The sequence below is a fragment of the Glycine max genome, chromosome 14, assembly GCF_000004515.6.
Source record: "Glycine max cultivar Williams 82 chromosome 14, Glycine_max_v4.0, whole genome shotgun sequence".
NCBI classification, from domain to species: domain Eukaryota; kingdom Viridiplantae; phylum Streptophyta; class Magnoliopsida; order Fabales; family Fabaceae; genus Glycine; species Glycine max.
The window spans coordinates 30,956,790-30,976,618 of record NC_038250.2 but is presented as its reverse complement, the minus strand read 5'-3'; positions in this window follow the sequence as shown (position 1 = coordinate 30,976,618).

Genomic DNA, 19,829 nt, shown 5'->3' with positions numbered 1-19,829 from the left:
TGGGCCACCAAATAACTTTAAGGCTAAGGGACTAGCTCGCTTAGGTGAGCTCACTGCTTCAGGGTTAAGTTTCAGCTCACTTGGGCGAGCTGCAAGCGCCCCAAGGTGGCCTTTTGCCTATAAATAGGCATCCTAGGGGTGTTTTAAAGGTTCCAAGGTTCAGAAGGGGAGGGAATTAAGAGAATTGAGAAAGAAGAAGAAGAAAGAAGAGGAAACGAAGCCAAGACGCTACTGAATCGCGATCGTGATCATTCCCTATGTCGTTTTCTTGTTCTGTGTTCTTCGTGCGACCGTCGGTTAGTTTTATTTTTGAGGATTGAATGTGATCTATGTACCCATAGGGGTCCCCCTTGTTATAATTTACACATCCATCTTCTCCATCTATCATCGATGATCTCATTTTTCTTTGTAAAGTTCAATCTTAACCGATCACTAGTGTTGTAAAGTTGTCTTTAAAGAGATTGAAAATTAATAAACAAAACCAAGTTAAAACCAACTCATAACTAACTTCTTTTTATCAAATATCACTTGAGATCGTTTCAAGGTCCAACGCCATAACAATTCTCTCTGCTTTTCAACTTTAAAAGATCATTTCAAGATCCAACGCCTTAACGATTCTCTCTGCTTTTCAAAATTTAAAACATCGTTTCAAGGTCCAACGCCTTAGACGACTTTTTGTTCGCAATTAAAATGAATCTTTCAAAAACATAAAAATCAATTTAACACACAAACATTCAAACTTAAAGAATTACGTAGGTCTGAATTCCTCATCGCACCTGAGGATACGTAGGAGCAAGGACAACACCCTTGTCGATCCCAAAAAACTAAAAAATATAAAAAGGGAAAAGTAAATAATTCTGAAGTCACGTTGCGCACACTCGATTAAAGGTTGTCGTCCCTTGTAGCGGGCGCGTGGGGTGCTAATACCTTTCCCATGTGTAAACAACTCTCGATACCTTATTTTCAAAATTCGCAGACCTATTTTTGGTTTTTCTAACGTTTTCCTCGAATAAACGTTGGTGCCAACTCCGCTCGTTTTCTTCCTTGGAAACGAACGCTTTGGTTTATCTATTTTGCTTTCGCCATCCTGTCGTGAGGTAGGTTGCGATAGCTACTTACAAAAATATGCTACTAGGTGCCCTCCCTACGACAAAAATGCCCTGATTGTAGTTGTAGAAGCATCTGTGTCCAGGTTGAATGGTTCCTCAAAATTATGAAGTTGCAAGACCAGAGTAGTGGATATGGTTGTTAATAATTTGGTAATTGTTGTAGTAGCCATAGGAGTCCATGTAAAGGAATTTGTTTCAATAAATCCATGAGTGGTGAATCGAGGTGCGCGTAGTGTCAGAGTACGGTGAGTGAGGGAGGTTGAGACCAATCTACCATCGCTTATATTTTTTCGGGGTCAGGTTGGACTCCTTTTACGGGCACAATGTGGCCCCAATAAGCTACACTAGGAACAACAAACACACATTTGATGAGTTTAGCATAATATTTATATTCCTATAACAATGCAAAAACCAAAGCCAAGTGGTTCAAATGGTCAGCAATGGATAAACTATAAATTAATATATCATAAAAAATAGTAAAAAAAGAAACACCTCAAATAGGGTTGCAAAAGTTGGTTGTTCATTGTCGCCTAAAGAGTTGTTGGTGTATTGGTGAGCCCAAATGGCATCACCAAGAACTCATAATGGCCTTCAAAAGTGAGGAAAGCTGTTTTATGAGTGTGTTTTGGAGAAACCCAAATTTGATGATATTTGAAACATAAATTGGAAAAGATTTTAGCACCATGAATTTCATCCAAGAGTTCATCCACTATGGAAATGGGAAATCTATCCCGAATAATAATTGCATTTAGGACCCTATAGTCAACACAAAATTGCCAAGTACCATCATTTTTTAGCACCAATAAAATAGAGGAGGAAAAATGACTATGACTGGGAATGATTAAGCCATCTTTAAGCATTTCAAAGATAAGTTTGGACATGGTATCTTTTTGGACATGAATGTGTATGTAAGATTTAACGCTTATGGGTGTAGAATTTGGAATGAGAGGAAAATGGTGGTCATGGACATGGGGTGGGGTAAAGCCTCGGGGTTGGTCAAAAATAGAAGCAAATTGGGTTAAGAGGGGTTGGATGGTGGCAAGCAAAGAAGCAAAAGGGTTAGTGTTTGGGCATATGGGCTATAGTATGGATTTATTAGATGGTGGGGTGTAGGTAAAGGTAAGGAGATGAAGAGAGACTATTGTATCGTGTTGTATGAAATGGTTAAATTGTTGGAGAGAAATTAGGCTAGGCTTAATAGTTGTATCTCCCTTGAGAGTCGCCTTGGTTTTGGCATGATTAAAGGACATGCAGGGTTGTTGTGCTTCACACATAATAGGCAAGTGAACCTAATCTAATTGTTGAAAGAAATAGTAAGTATAAGAGTTATCATATCCATAGAGATTATGTGCAACATAAAAGGAACCAACAAACAATTTTTACACATATTTGGTGCAACGAGTTATCAATTCATTGGCTTGAATGTGTTAAGTTTTAGTTTTTAGTCGCTATAACAAGTCGTCAATTCATTATGGTGAAACTAAACTATTTTTTACTTTTGAACACAAATTTTTGAGCGAAAATGAAATCAAAGAGAGAAAATGTTGCTAAGATAAAATCCACAAAATTCTCTTAGTTCAATCCAACCAAGATCTAAACTACAATGACTAATATCCTTAGTGATTAATCCTTGAGTTCCAAGCTAAATCCCTAATTCCTCTTGTGATTTAGACCTAGAAACTAATAGCTTGATCAGTGAATCTCTAAATGGAAGTGTTTGGTCCATTCTTGCATCAAATCCTTGCACAATTTAAATTTAGATCTAGGATTTGAACTTGTTTCCATACAATCCAAATTCCTAAAAGCTAGGTTAATCATTCTTAGCATGCATCTTAGCATAGAATTGAAAGAGGATCATATTAACTATGTGAATTGTTAACTCATTGGCAAGTGTACCAAATTTGTCACAAGTAGTAAAGTACTCGGAAGTTCGAGTGTCAAATCCACAGGGACTTTGTTTGTACTTAGATTGATGCAAACTCAAATTACAAGAAATAAATAAGGAAATTAAAATAAAAGATGAAGAAAGATAAAAGATAAGATAAAGATTTAAAAGAAAAGACACGAGATTTAAAAAAAAATAAAAGATAGAGAAGATAAAATATTTAAGTTAAAAGATGATTAATATAAAGATATAGAAGATAAAAAAAGATAATATAAGAAAAGTAAAAGATAAGAAAAATAAAAGATGAAGATGATGATAAAGAAAGATAAATTTAGAATGTGATAATGTTAGGACTTAGCCTGCCTTATTTGCCTAAGATGTATTATTTTAGATTTTTCTCTATCAATTTCGTGAATTTTTTTCCTACCCACATCTATTAGAATACTTGCCCCTGATGTCTCACGATGACAAGCCTATCTTACCTATCTATCTCCCAAACGTCTTTGCAAAGACTCAATAGATAAGAGGCATGAAGTTCTAATTCTAGATGTTTGCTTTGATGCGTGGGCATAATGCAATCACTGTATGTCTAGCAATGATTTTATTAAGATACCCCTTCTTTTTAGTTCTATTAGAAATTATCCTCTATCGAGCGACTAATCCCTAAAACTGATGCATGTAAGACCTTCCTTGTATTTTTATTAAGGATTACCCTCTGTCGAGCACCTAACCCCTAAAGATGATGCAGGGATGAATGATACATGAAATTAAAATAAGAAAGGATAATAGTAAATAAAACACCCATTTACATTGATAAATATGAAGTGTACAATACATCTTTTGGCTTTTTAGGCCTGTCAGGCCCTAACTAATGGTTTAGCCTCTCATAGCCATAAGGGGTCTTACACTTGAAAAGGGGTTTAGAAACTGATGGAAGATAAGGGATGGAAAAAGAAAGATTTTCCCTACTAGAGACACTCAGACTTAGGATGTATTAATTAAAGAGCTTTGAGTCTCCAGGGTGGTGTCTTTTCTCCTTGGCTTACTTCCTTTTTATAGTTGTTGGAGTGGACTTGGGTATGATGCCAAAAATCTTCCTTATTCATATTTTTGATATTTTCTGGATCTTTTTCGCTTTTAATCTCTCCTTTTCATATCTGCAAGTCATAAATAAGAAAAATATCAATTCCTAACATTTAAGCCAAAAATAACTACTAAATCAATATTTTTAAAGATATATTCAATATATTTTTATTATAAAAAATAGTTCATATTTAGCAGTTATCAAGAATTGATCAAAAAATAGAGATTACATATTTGATTTTTACTTCAATCACTTGACAACTATGAAATTTAACTCGTTTGGATCATGAAGGATCCAAATAGAACCTCAAGAGAGTAATAATGCAAGAAAAAAGAGAGAAAGAGATTTCCAGATTTTATTTCTGAAATTCACAAATAAATCAAAATTTCTTACAAAGGATGTTACAAGCTTTTTATATAGAGTTGAGATTACATTATTTTTTGTGCCACAAAGGATTTTCACTGTAGCAAAATTAAAATTATACACTATATACTTTTGCACTGGATTTTCATGCTTCTGAGCCTTGTTTGTTGGGGCAAATGGATCACTCGCTGATACGAATCAACTTATGGTCGTCTTGAAGTCAAGAAAACAAAACAAAAAGGAACTTGACCCTAACCGCAACTTGCCCATAGAACCAAAGTTATCAAAGAAGCGTGTCTCTAATCACGACCTGCCGATAGAACAAACACTATAAAATTCTTAACCAAAGAACAAAAGGGAGCTCTCTCTGTGGAGAAAACACTCAAATTCTTATTATTCAATTTATTCTTGTTGTTTTCCATTACATGGTTTCCTATTTATAGGGAAGTAGAAAAACAAGTAACATAAATAAATCCTAGTTTTATCTAAACTAAAGATAAGAAAATATCCTAATAAAGAAAACAAATATTAATAAGATATAATTTTCATCCTAATAAAGGAAATAAATCTAAAGATAAGATAAAATCCTAATAAAGGAAACAAATCCAAATACAAGATAAAAACATATCCTAACCATATTAATTCTAAATAATAAATCATAAATGTTGGTTGATATCTTCAACATCTTCAAATATCTCCTGGTATCTTCAACATCTTCAAATATTTTCTGATATTTTTAAATATCTTCGGATATCCTCAAATATCTTATAATATCTTCAAGGATAACTAATGCTAAAAATCATGAAAATATCTACAAATATGATGTTTGTTGGATCTTTATTACTCCTTGTAGTGAGTTTCTTTTAACTCCAAGGTCTTCAGATTTGTAGATTTCTTGTGGCGAATTGTAGCTTCACTAAGGCGAATCTTTGTCAATCATAGTTGATCAAAAGTCTTGGTTGTTGTTATGAAATTATGTCTACAACTCTTCATTCTTTGATAATTAAAATATGATCTTGTAACATCTAAATTTACACAAAAACATCAAACAATATCATTTTATTTTCTAAAACCAGTTTATACAATTTTTTAACAAAAACAACAACTATGTGGAGAAAATCTAAATAAAAGCTAAGATAATTGCTCACAACATAAGGCGTGATAAACAATTACGAAAATACCCCAAACATAAACAATTGTTTGTTCGCAACCAAGACAAAATTCAACAAACAATGAAAAAAATTATTTACACAAGCACAATAATGGTCAAAATCATCAAGCACATACATCATCATAATGAAATTTAAAATCATGCATGACCAAGGGAATTACATGTGCAAAAGTGTTTGTAAGGATTCATCAAAATCATGGAAGCAAGTCTTTTGAAATTGAGAAGTGCAACATCTTAGGACTGAGAATTCACTACTTTGCATGGACCCTTACAAGTCAAGTGTTTCACTTAAGGAATGATTTGTCAGGGTTATCACTTCCGCTCATTCACACATTGAAATGTCCAAACTCAACTTTGTTTTTCATCCCATTTTTCATCAAAAACATCACATAAAAGACATGTATCAATAAGGTCTTTTAGGCTTGTAACTTGGCTAGGCTTGCAACAAATTTTTGTTTTTCTAGCCAATCAAAATCATCCAAGGATCAAGGAGAAAAATAAATATACAAGTTTTGACATAAGCAAACACCTATTCTTTCCAATTTCTTTTCCCAACTAAGTTTCTCTTTTTGAGTGTGAATTTGACACTTTTTTGTTTATAAATTTTGCTTTTTATTTTGTTTTCTTGGAGACTTTGTCTCTATTTGCTTATTTTTTATTTTTGAGAAACTTGATCCCTGGATTTTTTTTTTCTACTCTTGCCCATTTTGATTTTATGACAACATTTTCATATGGTAAAACCACCCCAAACTTATGTCAAACTTTATCTTGAAAGATTGTTCTCATATTACTAAAATGAGAGAAGCAATGGTTTTTCTCATTGAGCTTTTATTGAAAGGTTTCAAAATAAAATATTTTTGTATTTTTTGTTCGAAAATGGTTCAAGGGTTAAAATTAATCAAATTATTTTTATTGTTGGCTTTTTGGCAAAGAGGCTAAAAAAATCATTAAAAAAGAAAAAAAAAAACAAGTACCTTGATCACTTTCAATGGGTGTTCAAAAACCCGATTATATAAAACTAATCCATAACTAACCATATCCAAATCACTTTAAATCCATTTTAATGGGTTGGTTATATATCTAAATCCATTTTTTTGGATTTTAAATCCAATCCAATTATTTGGATATGGATTGGGTTTTTATTAGATTTTTAGATTTTAAAGCGTTCCTCTTAAAACAACCTTGATCAAGGTCAGTCAAAAGCAAAATTTTGGTTGACATTAGTCGTGGTTATTTTCGGCCAACAACAATCGATGGTGTTTTTACATATGTTGGTCAGAGTTTTTCGACCGACATCGATTGATAATGTTTCTTAGCCGACATCGACCAAGGCTATTTTTTGGAAGATGTTAGCTAGGGCTTTTTGCAGCCGACGTTGCTCGAGGCTATTTTTTGCCGATGTCATCCAGATTTTTTTCAACCAACATTGGTTGATGATGTTTTTGGTTGACGCCGTCCCGAATTTTTCAACCCATGTGTTGCAGATGATGTTTTTGGGCCAACATTGGTCAAGGTTATTTATTTCTCAATCGACATCGACTAGGAAGTTTGGTGGTTGACGTCAACCGAGACTATTTTTTGACTGACACTGTTAGGGTTTGTTTCAGTCGACATCGACCAAGGCAATTTTTGGCTCAATGCTATTTTGAAACTGAAGTCATTCGATGCATTTTTTTTTTTGCTGACATCGGTTAGGTTTTTTTGGTTGACATTGGTGGGGTCTATTCTTTTGTTGGTGTCGACTAGGATTTTTTAGGTTGACATCAACTTGGATTTTTTTATGAGGTTGATCGGTGATTTTTTTTTTTTTGCCAACATCAGCTAGACCTATTTGTGGATGGCGTCAACCAAAAATCAGCAGCTGTGAGAATTGAAATAGGACTACATTAACTATGAGAATTAATCAAAAAATAGATATTACATGTGAAATTTAACACATTTAGATCATGAAGGATCCAAATAAAACCTCAATAGAATAACAATGGAGGAAGAGAAAGAGGGAAAAAAGAAAAAAAAATAGTTCAAGATTCTATTTTTGAACCAAAATTTCTTACAAAGGATGATACAATCTCTTTATATGTAGTTGAGATCACATTAATCTTTGTGCCATAGAGGATTTTCATTGCAGCGAAGCATAATTCGTTGGAGCGAAATTACAAATTATACACTACGGCCTTTTGCACTATATCTTTGTGCTTCTGAGCCTTGTTCATTAGGGTAAATGGGTGACTCGTAGCAAATTTCTCTTAACTCCAAAGTCTTCAGCTTTGTAGATTCATTGTGATGAATTGCACATCTCGCTATGGTGAGATCATTGTGGAGAAAGCACATCTCGCTATGGTGAGATCATGTCTAGAACTCTTTATTCTTTAATGATCAAAATATACTCTAGTAACATCCAAATTTACGATCATTTCTTTTTAATTTCTAAAACAACTTTATACAATTTATTAACAAAAACAACAATTATATAAAAAAATTTAAAGAAAAATTAAGATAATTACTGAACAAAATAAGATGTCAAAAGCAATTATCAAAGATATTGAAAAATCTGAGTTGATGGGACCCAAGGTACTTAGCCATTGCACGCCCAACACCAAATCATGCCTGAGCAGATCAAATGTTCCCGGTTACTAACCATGACTAAAATTGGGGAATATGGGTCATAGCCAGCTTCAAGTGTGAGGTAAAACAAGTCTGTATGATATTGTAGGAACTGCCAGAGTCCACTAATACCATAATAGGGTGACCAACAGTAGATCCTTGAAATTTAAGTGTTTGCGGGGAAGGGCTACCAGCTAAGGCCTGGGAAGATAAAAGTAAATGGACTAGTGAATCCGCTTGAGTTGGTTGTGAAGGCTCAGTTTGAGTAAGCATGAGAGCCAATTCTGTATGTTGGGCCTCTGAAATGGGGACATCATCCTCTACAATCAACACTAAAGTTTTGGGAGTTTAAACATTTATGGCCTGGAATGTATTTCCAATCATAATAATAAAACAACCCAAGAGCACACCTTTCATTGATGTGGGACTGGGAAACTCGTTTGATGGCGAGGGGTTAGGTAGGGGAGGTGTTTGTGATGGTGGATGCGGATTGAGGCTAAGTGGTTGGGGATTTGAAAAATGGTTTAGGTTTGGAATCCTTTAGCTTGGCCTCTATGAGTTTGTCCAAACCTATGGCTTGATGGATAAGCTAGGTCTGTGAATGTTAATTTCGCGTCTGATGTCAGGGCTTAGCCCAAAAAGGAAGCAATTAAGGAGATGTCGCCATTCGAACCATACACTTGGTTAGACAACTGCTCAAAACGACCTTGATATTCAGTAACGAAGCTCGTTTGGCGGCGTTTGTAAAGCTCTTCCTGGTGGTTGTGGTATAAGACGAAGGGCTGTAAAGCACCTCCAAAGCTCAAGTAAACGTTTCCCACTCAGTAAGTTGGTTGTTGTAGTGCATCAACTTATACTAACTCAAGGCCTCACCTTTCATATAAAAGGCTATGGTGGATCCTAAAGGAGGTGGACAATGAAAAATAGGGGTAACAAAAGGAGGTTGGTTGAAAAGGAAAGAAGCAATTGGTGTGGGAGTGAAAAATATAAAAATAGTTGGTGAAAATAGGTGTTTACACAACCCAAATTTAATAGTTTTTATTTTAAATAAAATTTGGGTTGGTAAATATTTTTATATTTTTGTATATTGTTTTTATAATATTTTTTTATATTATTTTATTTAATGTTTTTTACTTTTTTATATTTTATATTTTATTTAATATTTTTTTTAATTTTTTTTCTAATATTAAGAATTTATTTAATATAGAAACTATTAAATAAAATATAAAAAAATTAAATAAAATAATATAAAAATATATTAAATAAAAACAATATACAAAATATAAAAAATATTAAATAAAGTGTAACCCAACGGACCCAAGCGCGACCCGTCGTGCCTGGGTCTCCAACACGACCCGACGCGCCTGCTGCAGCGCTACCCATCGTGCTTGTACGCAGGGTGCGTCCCAAGTGCTGCCACGTGTTGCCTTTACGGCAAACGCGTCCTTCGAGGAGGCACTTTGTAGTACAAAAACAGATTCATGGAGTAAATAATTTTAAACCAGACCCATTTAAGTAAATAATTTATAAAAGAAACTTCATTTAGTATTTTTGGCATGCGGAGGGTGAATAATCAAAGGGGAAGTAACCTTGGCCATGGAAGAAAAGGGTGGGGTCACATCCGGTTGAGAGGTGATGGGTATCGTAAAGTTGGGTAGTGAAGCGACCTTATCCACCAAGGTATTAGTAACCGTGTGTAAACACCTTCATAACGGGTGTCCTGGACTATCTGAAGGTTATCCAAGCGTTCTGACATGGCTTGCAAGATTTCCTCCAACTCTTTACCCTTGTTTGTAGGCACGATGATGTGAAAGCACCAATGGTAGACTCTATTACCTTTGACAGCTAGGGTATATGAAATATAAAGCTACAACTACCAAACTATAAAAGGATAAAGAGATAATTGATTTCATAGTTCTAGTCAATACCAAAAGGCTACATATAAAGACCCTCAAGGATCCAAAGTTCACTACAATTCATGCTAGCTAATAATTAAAAACAATTTCTCTATTTAATTCCCCACACACAGTGGAGACTTGTTACTTTAAGCATGGTTTTCCACCCGAGTTCAAATTCAAAGACAAGGTTGTTATTTAATTCCCCATTAATGTTTTTGTTTGTTACGAATTTCCGAATAGCCTACATCAATTTTTAGGGTGTAATTTAGATATCTATTGGGAATAAAGAGATACTTTTTGCAGGTAAAAAGTGTAATTAAATCTTAAATTTGAGTAACAAGAACGTAGCACACAATTCGTCCATATTTTTAATTTTTATTTTTTTTAAGTATGTATTGTTGGAATCAAATAATTCCGTAGATGAAAATCATCATCTAGCAATGCCGAATGAGTCATGTTAATCATTAAGAAATTGAAGTGGAAGCCTACCTATATTCATGATGAATGATCACTCTTTAAAATTATGCGATTTGACCTTCCAGATCAACACATATTCTCTTGAGAGAATCCTTTAGTTTTCTCTCTGATGATGGAATGTCAAAAAAGAAGAGAATGATTAATGTACATGTTACTTAGGAACCATAACCTATTTAATAGACAACCCTAAGATTATTTTTGGTATCTCTATCTTATTCCATCGTAAAAATAAAATTATTCTCCACTCTCTACAAATTAAAAGTCCATATACCCTATTAGATATATTAAAGCCAAAATTACTAAAACCTTATTAGATCACTTTTAATTGAACTTTAACTTTAAATGAAAGTCTGCAATACATAGTTATTAATTTACATATAATGCGAAAGTTGGATTATGGATACAACATGTATAAGCTTTATAACAATTCTTTTGGAAGAAGGGTAAGCATACAGGGATGAAATTAAGAGACAAAAAATATTTTGATGCCTTCCCTTTCGTTGCAAAGACGTGTAATGAAACCCTTACTCCCAGTTTCACATGAACGATGACACTGGCCAAGGTGCCATCTTAATGGGAGTGGCTACCTGCACCCAGCATTATTGTTGGGGCACCCAGCATTATTGTTGGGGCACCCATCAAACAGTGAAGTGGTGAAACTGCCTTTCAGCAATTCTTCTTCCGGAAGAAGATTTTTTCTGGAAATTTTCGGAAAACCTCTTTTCGAAAATTTTCCGGAAAAACCTTCTTCCGGAAGAAGAATTTGTGACTCCCGAAAGTACCCAGAAACTACTTCCGGAAGAACGTCATCCTGAATGTTTCCGGAAGAAGGTTCTTCCGGAAGTTAGTTTTTTTGAAAAAAATATTTTATTTTGTAATAATTTACTTTTAATGGATAAACTAAATTATAAAATAATTAATACTATTATAAAATAATTAGTGAACGTAATTATGACTAATATTTATAATTTGTTTTTACGCGCATGTCAAATATTAATTTGTGTGACAATTTAGTATAATTTAAACCATAAAAATTAATTAATTCGTAAATTTTATTAAAAATATAAATTATTTATTATGATAACATTTAATTTCTATTACAAAATTATTTATTAGTATAATAAAATTTTATTATTTTATAACAAAATGAAGAAAAAAGAATTTTCATTTTATAATAATAAGTAAAAATAAAATAATATTTAATGCGTATGAAATGACGATTTTACCCTTGTGTAATTTTCTTTAAATTAACGCGTTCACGCTTCTTTTTACTGCGCTTTCTTCTCTGCTTTGTTTCTTCCGTTTTGGTTTTGGTTGCTTGTTGTTGTTCCGGTGGTGGTCCCTTTTGCAGTTTCCATTGGTGGTCCCGTGAAGTATTTGAAGATTTGGTGGTCCCGTGTTCCGTATTTGAAGTTTTGTTAGTGGTTGTTCTTCCTATTTCGTCGGAGGTACGCATTTATGAGTATTTTTTTCGTTTTCCGGCTAGTTTTTAGAGAAGAAAAACAGTAAAAACTGTATCCGGAAGAAATTTTAGGCACAGCAGGAGGAAGATCCGGAATGACTACTTCCGGAAGACCTTCTTCCGGAAGTTACTAAGGCCTATTCCGGAAGAAGTGCTTCCGGAAAACACTTCCGGAATGGGTCTTAGTAACTTCCGGAAGAAGGTCTTCCGGAATGTTAAATTATTAGCATTTTTTTTATTTCTGTTTGATAATTTATATATATATATATATATATATATATATATATATATATATAAATTAGGTATAATAATGGATTAATTAGGTATAATGGTATAATATTAAATGATTTAGGTAACTTAAATGTATAATGGTACAAAAATGTTTTATTAGTTGTTTATTATAGTGATAAGTTTAGTTTAAGTAAATAATATAGTTATAAATTTAGAATATATTTGTATTAGTTGTTACTATGTTTGTTAGTTAATAAGTAGTCAATTTATGGATGTGGTTATATGATAATTTGAATATACATTGTGTATGATGCATATGTGTTGTTAATGTTTTTGTTATTTAAGGTGTAGTAAATTTTTGGATGTGGTTATATGATAATTTGAATGTACTTGTGTATGATGCATATGTCCTTAAGATGGACGAAGATCGTATGACTTTGCGATGTCACAAGAAGTTCATATGGATTATGATTATGATAATCAAGAAGAATGTGGGGTGAATGAACCACATGTGGATTGTTCAAATGCTTTTAATACGTCTCAGGTAATCATAGATAATTTGAGTCATTTGGTTGAATTGATGGTTTGTATGAAAATTAAAATGTTAGGGTTGCGTTGTAGGTATTCGCTACTCGAGATGATGTTTTGCAATAGGCTCGAACAGTTGCCCATGAAAATGGATTTGTTGCAGTGATTATGAGGTCTGACACAGAGACCGGTAGCAGAGGAAGAAGTTCATTTGTCTTAATTGGGTGTGAAAGGAGTGGTACGTACAAGTGTAGAAATAAAGAATTCGTTAGAAAAGACACCGGGAGTAGGAAACCAGTGGTTGTCCCTTCAGGCTTCGTGGGAAACCAGTGCATGGAGGGGAAGGTTGGATGGTGAAGTTGATTTGTGGGATTCACAATCATGAATTGGCGAAGTCCTTAGTTGGACATCCATACGCCGAGCGATTGACTAAGGAAGAAAAGAAAATTATTGCTGATATGACAAAGTCGATGGTGAAACCGAAAAACATCTTGCTAACGTTGAAGGAACACAATGCCGACAGTTGCACCACGATAAAGCAAATTTACAATGCAAGAAGTGCATATCGTTCTTCAATAAGAGGAGCTGATACCGAAATGCAGCATCTGATGAAGCTTCTCGAACGTGATCAATACATTCATTGGCATAGATTGAAGGATGAAGTTGTGGTGCGTGATCTGTTTTGGTGTCACCCAGATGCAGTAAAGTTATGCAATGCATGTCATCTAGTGTTTTTTATAGACAGTACCGACAAAACAAACAGGTACAGACTCCCACTACTTGACTTTGTTGGAGTGACACCAACGGCGATGACATTCTCTGCTGGGTTTGCATATCTGGAGGTTGAGCATGTTAATAATATTGTATGGGCTTTGGAACGATTTCGAGGCCTATTTTTAAGACACGATCGCCTCCCTCTTGTTATTGTCACTGACAGAGACCTAGCACTGATGAATGCAGTGAAAAATGTGTTTCCCGAGTCTACTAATTTGTTGTGCAGGTTTCATATCGATAAGAATGTGAAGGCGAAGTGCAAATCTTTAATCGGGGAAAAAAATGCGTGGGACTATGTAATGGATAACTGGGGTACTTTGGTTGATTGTCCGTCCGAATACGAGTTCCATGAGTCACATCAGAAGTTTCAAGTTGCTTGTTCGCCTTGGCCGATGTTCGTTGACTATGTTAACGACACATGGATTATCCCCCACAAGGAAAAATTTATTACAGCATGGACGAATAAGGTCATGCACCTAGGCAACACAACAACAAACAGGTATTAACAACTGATTTTATTTGTTAGTAACGATTAATATTAAATGGTATTTAATTGTTGTATATTTTCATGTTTGTTGTGTATTTTAAATGTAGGGTTGAATCAGCTCATTGGGCTCTCAAAAGAGTACTACAAAATAGCGTTGGAGACCTATGTAGTGTTTGGGATGCCATGAACAACATGATCACGCTGCAACACGTCGAAATTAAAGCATCCTTTGAAACCAGTACGCATGTGGTTGGCCATGTATATAAAAAAACCTTATACAAGAGGCTTCTTGGGATGGTTTCGAGGGATGCTTTAAATCAGATTGCTTCTGAGATTGACCGTCTACGTTATCTCGGCAACAATCTCTCTTCTTGTGGTTGTGTGATGAGAAGCACGCACGGGCTTCCTTGTGCATGCGAGCTTTCTAGGTATACTGCTAGCAGCATCCCATTGGAGTCAGTCCATCTTTTTTGGAGGAGACTTTGCTTTAGGCCAATCATGAATTCGGTTATTACAGTAATTATTTACTTGAACATGGAAAAAGGGTTCATTTCCTATTTTTTTCGATTTTGAGGCTTTGTTTTGACGTGTTAGTTGACGGAACTGGGGAACGGGACTATTTTTTTTGGATTCTTTGACGTCCAAACATGAGAAATGGCCGCCCTCCATTGTCTCAGGGCACAGGCACACCCACGCAAAAAAATCCCAAACATGGGTACTTGAACATGGAAAAAGGGTTCATTTCCTATTTTTTTCGATTTTGAGGCTTTGTTTTGACGTGTTAGTTGACGGAACTGGGGAACGGGACTATTTTTTTTGGATTCTTTGACGTCCAAACATGAGAAATGGCCGCCCTCCATTGTCTCAGGGCACAGGCACACCCACGCAAAAAAATCCCAAACATGGGTACTTGAACATGGAAAAAGGGTTCATTTCCTATTTTTTTTCGATTTTGAGGCTTTGTTTTGACGTGTTAGTTGACGGAACTGGGGAACGGGACTATTTTTTTTGGATTCTTTGACGTCCAAACATGAGAAATGGCCGCCCTCCATTGTCTCATGGCACAGACACACCCACGCAAAAAAATCCCAAACATGGGTACTTGAACATGGAAAAAAGATTCATTTATGTAATTCTTACAAACAAAACTCATGATTCTAAAAACTTATGTTTTTTATGTAATTCTTACAAACATGGAAAAAGGGTTCATTTATGTAATTCTTACAAACATGGGTACTTGAACATGGAAAAAGGGTTCACTTATGAATTATTAATCATTTTAAAAACTTTTATTTTTTATGTAATTCTTACAAACAAAACTCATGATTCTAGGTTCCCTTTTTTTAAAAATAAATTTAAAACAACCGTAAACTTCGCTTAAGGACCACAAACAATCGGAATAACAAACTATATTATAAAATAATAAACTGTGCAAAACACGTCAACTATATTAAACAAAAACTGTAATAATTACAAATATTCATGTCAACTACAACACAACAAAATAAATACAATGATCAATGGTCCGTGCGGCGTCTCTGACGAGCCCTGACCGTCCCATCAGCACTGGGTCCCCCTCTCGCGATCGTCAGGCAGTCCTGCATAATGTCATATAACTCTGTGCCTGCAGTGACTATCCTAAGGTTGAGCACACGCTCCAACCTCTGTGCAATCGCCTCATATCCCTCGTAATCATCCTGTCAAAGTCAGTAAAAACATTTATTATGAAATTCAAAATAAACAACAACTCATAAAACATTAAACGCGCAAATAATCTTACCACATATGGAGGGGGGTCAAATGCCACTGGAACCTGGGGGCTGGGCGGCTGTATGTAGTCCTCAGGGTCTGCAGCTGGTGCATCCCTCTGTTGGTCAGCTGCCTGGGTCGGTGTCATGAAAGGGTGAGATATGCGGAAAAACCACTCAATGTAATCCGCAGATACCTGCCCAGGCACTAAACAAGGCTGACCCGCAGGTAGTAAGTGATCCGCAAACTCCATCCACCTGTCATCTATCTGATCCTGTGACAATCGTGCACTAACAGGCGGCGGAGGGATGCTCTGGATGTAACCGAACTGGCGTACCACCCTCTCCGGTCGAACTGCGACGATCATAGGACCCCATCTGAGCTGACCCTGGAACGATGAAATCTCCTGAAACGCCCTAACACCCCGATGCTCCGTGTACGGCAACCAGGACACATCTGTGACGGTCAAACCATCACAACGTGCCCTGTAGGGTGCTCCTGTGATGCCCTTCATGTGCACCTTCGACGTCAACCACCGGGAAGCACGTGGGGACGTCTCCTGGTATGTGTCGTCAGTCACGCACTGATGCACACTAGGGAAGTGCTCATAGATCCAGCACTACACAATAATTGAGGTTAACATAACATAAAAACATGTTTAAATCATAATCGAACCTAACATATTAATAAACACAAAATTTACCTGAAATAGCGTCAAGTACCCCGCAAGCTGTCTGGTGGTGGTCCTACAAGCCTCATCTAACTGGTCGTACATATGAACCAGCGCGGCAACCCCCCAAGCGTAACCACCACTATGAGCGAGGTCCCGGAAAGCGTCAAGATGGACCACATGCACGTATGTTGCACTCTTATTAGCAAAAAGAGTGCAACCGACAAGGTGCAGCAAATAAGCGCGAGCTGCGACAATCCACCGCCGAGCCTGACATCTGGTCTCATAAATGTCACGAACCCATCCTAATCGTACATATGCTCCACGTGTGAGCGCTGTCTCGGCTCTGGCCTCCTCCGCAGACACTTCCAGCAACTCCGTGAGCAAGAATCTGGCCTCCTCCGTAGAAAGAGCGTGGAAACTGTGCAAGGCGCCAGTGATGGGCAAATGTAGAATGGACGACACATCATCCAATGTGATCGTCAGCTCTCCTACTGGAAGGTGGAAGGTGCTAGTCTCACTGTGCCACCTCTCCACAAATGCGGATATAAGTCCAGGATCGCCAGTAATAACTGAACAATCTATCAGTGGACTTAATCCTGTGGCAGCCACCAGGCCTTCAATCTCAGGCACTGGCCTCCCAATCAGTGTCAGCTTCCTCCCATGTGACACTAACTTCAAATCAGGACGTTCCTGATTTGAAGTACAAATTATACAATTATTAAAAAAAAATTAATCATAAACAAATAAATAAACAATGACAAATAATTAACAAATTAAAATACCTGTCCACTCCACACGGCATGTGCAACATGCTCGGCAAATGATGTGAGCACTGACGGGTCACGTGGACCACCAGGGAATCCCTCTGCAGCATCATCACCATCTGACCCCTCACCACTATCAGCACCCTGTGCGTCCGCACGCATCTCAGGTGCCTCCGTAGGCTGCTCAGGGACATCATCAGTCATGTCAGCGACGTCCTCAGCCATATCACGTCCCTCCGTAGTCATCTGATGAACGCGTAGCCTACGGGCTGAGGCAGTAGGCCTACGCCTCTCGGGAACATCGCCAGCATCCTCGTCAGCAGCTCTATCTCTGCCTACAACTCTACCTATGGCACGACCTAAACCTCGTGTTCTGGCCATGATCTGTAAATCATGTCGAACACGTATTTTTTTCGGTCAAAATATACACAATTTTCTTTATAAAAAGTCAACTTTATTTATAAACAAATAAGACTAACTTAAATCAAATTATTTTCACACATACACGACCTAATTTTAAAAAAAAAATTAAACAACTTCATTTATATAAAAAAAAAACAACTAATGTAAAATAAAATTATTAATAAACATGCACAACTTAATTTTTTTAAAAAAAAATTAAACAACTTCATTTATAAAAAAAAAACACAACTAATATAAAAATAATTCATTACTAAACATCCACAACTTAATTTTTAAAAAAAAATAAACAACTTCATTTATAAAAAAAACACAACTAATGTAAAAAAAATTAATTAGTAAACATCCAACTCTTAATTTAAAAAAAAAAATAAGAAACTTCATTTCTAAAAAAAAACACAACTAAATTACTTAGTAAACATCAACAAGTTAATTTTTTTTAAAAAAAAATAAACAACTTCATTTATAAAAACAAAACACAACTAATATAAAAATAATTCATTACTAAACATCCACAACTTAATTTTTAAAAAAAATTAAACAACTAATGTAAAAAAAAAATTATTTAGTAAACATCCACAATTTTTTTTAGTAAATAAAATACTTCATTTATAATAAAATAAACTAATTAATTATAAAAAATTAGTATTTTTATAAAACTTCCAAAACACACAACTTTAATTATAAAAATAGACAACTTCATTTTTAAAGAAAAAACACTAATTTAAAAAAAAACAATAAACAAAAACAAACACAACTACTTTTATAAAAAAAAATTAATTTACAAATTAATATTTAGTAAAAATACACAATTTAAATTATAAAAAAAATATGACATCAAAAACCCAAACTTCATTTTTCATAAAATCTAAAAAACAAAATAACCAAAATAAATAAAATAATTCATTTAAAAAAAAAAACAAAACAATTTCTGTTTAAAAAAAATTTAAAAAAAAAACACAAAAAAAAAAACAAAAAAATCACTTCCGGAAGACGTGGTTCTTCCGGAAACACTCCGGAAGAAGGGTTCTTCCGGAAAGGTCTTCCGGAAGTTTGAAACTTCTTCCGGAAGTGGGCGTCTTCCGGAATTCTTCCGGATGAACCACTTCTTCCGGAAAGTTCCCGGAAGACGTTTTCCGGAAGTCTTCCGGAAGAAGTGTTCTTCCGGAAGACGTTTGGTTACTTCCGGAAGAACACTTCTTCCGGAAACTTTCCGGAAAACGTTCTTCCGGAACTTCCGGAAGAACCCCTAACGGGTCTTCCGGAAGACTCCGTCGTCAGCCATTTCCCCATTTTTTCCGGCATCTCCTGCTCTCGTCTTCTACCCTACGGTTCCGCTAACCTAAGGTTCTTCTAACCTACCCTAAATGCTACAACTACAGTGCATAATAAAAGCAAAGGGAAGATTAGGGACACCTACCTCGAACGGAAATGGCGTCCAACCGAAGCAGCAGCTGGGCTCGCGGTGAAGGAGAAGGCTCGCGGAAGAGGTATGCAAAGGAAGAAGGAGAAGGCTCGCGGAAGAGGTATGCAAAGGAAGAAAAGCAGACGCAAGAAGAAGGCTTAGTGATTCCGGGAGAGGAGAAGAAAACTATTTAAATATTTTAAACTTTTTTAATGAAGGGTAAAATGGTAGTTTCAATAAATTGCTGGGTGCACCAGCAATATTGCTGGGTGCACCTAGCATATCCCTAATTCCTTTGGTAACAGTGTAACATGATCCACAAAGGGAAGGGAGAAGAAATGAAACAAAGGCGTCCAGCCCATCAGGAACGAGAAAAAATAACAATTTCTTTTTAACAATTGGGCTTCAACAACAGATAACTAAATCCGGTAGCCTCCTACTAATGCAATCTATAACACTAAACTAATTACCTAATTAATTTATTTAATCTACACCTAGTTACTTAGTTTACTCCCAACTAAATATTTTTTATACAAATACAATAATTCTTAAGTTTTATTAAACAACATTAATGTTTGAGTTGACTAATTTTATTTTAATTCACCAACAAAATCTTTATTTTATCTAAATCCATAGTAATATTTTTATATTACTAATTTATTTTAGTTTGGTTAAAATATATTTTCGCAACCAATTACAAACACATATTAAAACTATAAACCAAAATAATAGTAAACCAAATCAA